This window comes from Meles meles, chromosome 15 (genome assembly GCF_922984935.1).
Source record: "Meles meles chromosome 15, mMelMel3.1 paternal haplotype, whole genome shotgun sequence".
In the NCBI taxonomy this organism is placed as follows: Eukaryota; Metazoa; Chordata; class Mammalia; order Carnivora; family Mustelidae; genus Meles; species Meles meles.
Genome location: NC_060080.1, coordinates 17,512,381 through 17,514,785, shown reverse-complemented (window position 1 = coordinate 17,514,785; position 2,405 = coordinate 17,512,381). Strand labels below are relative to the sequence as shown.

General features: G+C 38.4%; 1 pseudogene; it reads left to right on the top strand.

Moving 5' to 3' along the window:
- Positions 1–905: 905 nt before the first annotated feature.
- LOC123925493 lies at positions 906–1,084 on the top strand (annotated as a pseudogene).
- Positions 1,085–2,405: the final 1,321 nt, after the last annotated feature.

Below are 2,405 nucleotides of genomic sequence, written 5' to 3'. Positions count from 1 at the left end.
CACTATACTAAAACCACTCATGATCTAAGTAAAAAAGCAACGTCTTAGTGAAAACAGAGTTTGTGTTACAGTACAAAAGTGATGTGACAAATGGTACCGCTAAATCTTTGCTAGCGTTCGTTTGTTCTTTTGGCAATTTTGCACAGACTCGATAAGTGGTTAGTAAAATGTTTATGCATCCAGTATGAATAATCTCAAGGCTTCTCATAGAATTTCCCTAAATTTTGTGCTGTTACGAACCTTTAGTTTCTAATGGAAGTCAGAAATGCGTTTGCGTATAACTAGTAAGAGAATCAATTAAGGAGTAAAGCTGACTAGAAACAGCTTTTGTGATATCTGAGACTGGATAGTAAGTGACACACTCTTATCAGAATAGAAATGACACAGAGATAAAGGACTGGGTCCACCATCTTTTCACCCACTCCTCATTTTCATGCACCCTGTGGGTATAAATCTGTTTGTTTTGTATTTTTCTTGTGTATTGCTTTTTCCTCTCAGAGAGTCTTTGTTCACTCATGTGTCAGTTTTGCAGTGAAAGACAAAGATGTTTTCAACACCCACCCACCCCATCCTCCCCACCCCCAAAACAAATTTCACTCTTCAGGTTTGCAGATACCTGATATTCTGCCTTTTATGGTTTATGCAAATAGGAGTATTGTCTCTATAAAATTCAAATGCATATCCTTATCCTCCAGGAAAATTTCAGTTTCTCCAGCTGCAGTTGTTCCAAGTTTATTGTTTTTTAATCAACTATATCTGAATAACTGTCTCTGTTTCTAATTTGATAATATGCACATTTATATGATGCTACGATTTAAGGATTTCCTTGTAAATTAATTTGGGGGGCTATGCTCACTGATGCCCTTGGTCCCTGGGTTCCTCGTTCACACTGGGACCAAGCAATCATGGTGAATTTACTTCAGATTGCGTGTGACCACTGGGTTCATAGACTCTCCCCTCTGGGATTTGCCTTTGGATGTTATCTAGACAGAAGAAAATGATGAAAAGCTAACTGCCTTCTGGAACAAGAGTATGTTATTTAAAGGAGGAATTGAAACCCAATGATGACGTTACCAGAAAGTAAAGACTATGGCTGAATTATGGAATATTCACATTTTGTGAATGAGGAGAGAAATAAAAACATGTTTATTATTTTTTAAAAATATGAATTAAATTAAAATAAATTCATTTTGGGCTACTGCCTAATAAGGGTTTAAAAACTTAGAGTTCTCTTTCTCTCTCTCTCTCTATATATATACGTGTGTGTGTACACACACATACACACAAACACGCACAGACACCTTTCCTGCCTCACCTCTTACAACCAGGAAATTGCCCCCTTCTTCACCCAGTGGAGGGTCTGGACACTTATTTTCTGGAGAGATTAAACGAAAAGAAGGTGATTGAGGCACAAAAACCTGAACATAGAGAGCCAACACAAAAACAAGGGAATTAAGTAAAAGCCTATACCAAATAATGAGGCCATAGGGACATTATTCTACCTACCATATTTATATTTTGAATATGGGAATCTCCATTAATGGAAAGGTAAGCTGGTAGTATTCACTTCTTTTTAAAAAATTTATTTATTTGAGAGAGAAAGAGAGAGAGATCTTGAGAGGCAGAGCCTGAGCACAGGGGAGAGGGAGAAGCAGGCTCCCTGCTGAACAGGGAGTGGAACATGGGGCTTGATCCCAGGACGCTGGAATCATTACCTGAGCTGAAGGCAGAGCAACTGAGCCATCCAGGCACCGCAGCTGGTAGTATTTACTAAAAACTTATGCTCAGACTGAACTGATACTTGTTAAAAATACATTCTACTGGAGGGGCACCTGGGTGGCTCAGTGGATTAAAGCCTCTGCCTTTGGCTCAGGTCATGATCCCAGGGTCCTGGGATTGAGCCCCGCATCGGCCTCTCTGCTCAGCAGGGAGCCTGCTTCCTCCTCTCTCTCTGCCTGCCTCTCTGCCTACTTGTGATCTCTGTCTGTCAAATAAATAAAATCTTTAAAAAAAATACATTCTACTGGAAAAATTACTTACTTGGTTTTATATTAGATTACTAATTTAAAATATTTAAAAATATTTAATAATATGTCAAGATGTTCTTTACATTGAGGACATATGGAAATGAAGAAAGTGTTTGTTGAGGAAGGCTTAGCCTGATTCAAGATAAGAAATTTGCTTTAGCTACATACTTATGGAATGTTTCTATGTTTCTATACTTATGGAATGTGAATGTTTGATCTACAATACAGTTAGCAGAACATAGGTATCAAAGATAAATTGGAGTCTAGGTCCAGACTGGCTAAATTTAAATCCTTGATCCACCTTTTATTGCCAATTTCTCTCTCACCAAGTTTCCCTAATAGGAATTGGGGGCTTTGGGGGCTAAGGATAGCATCTCA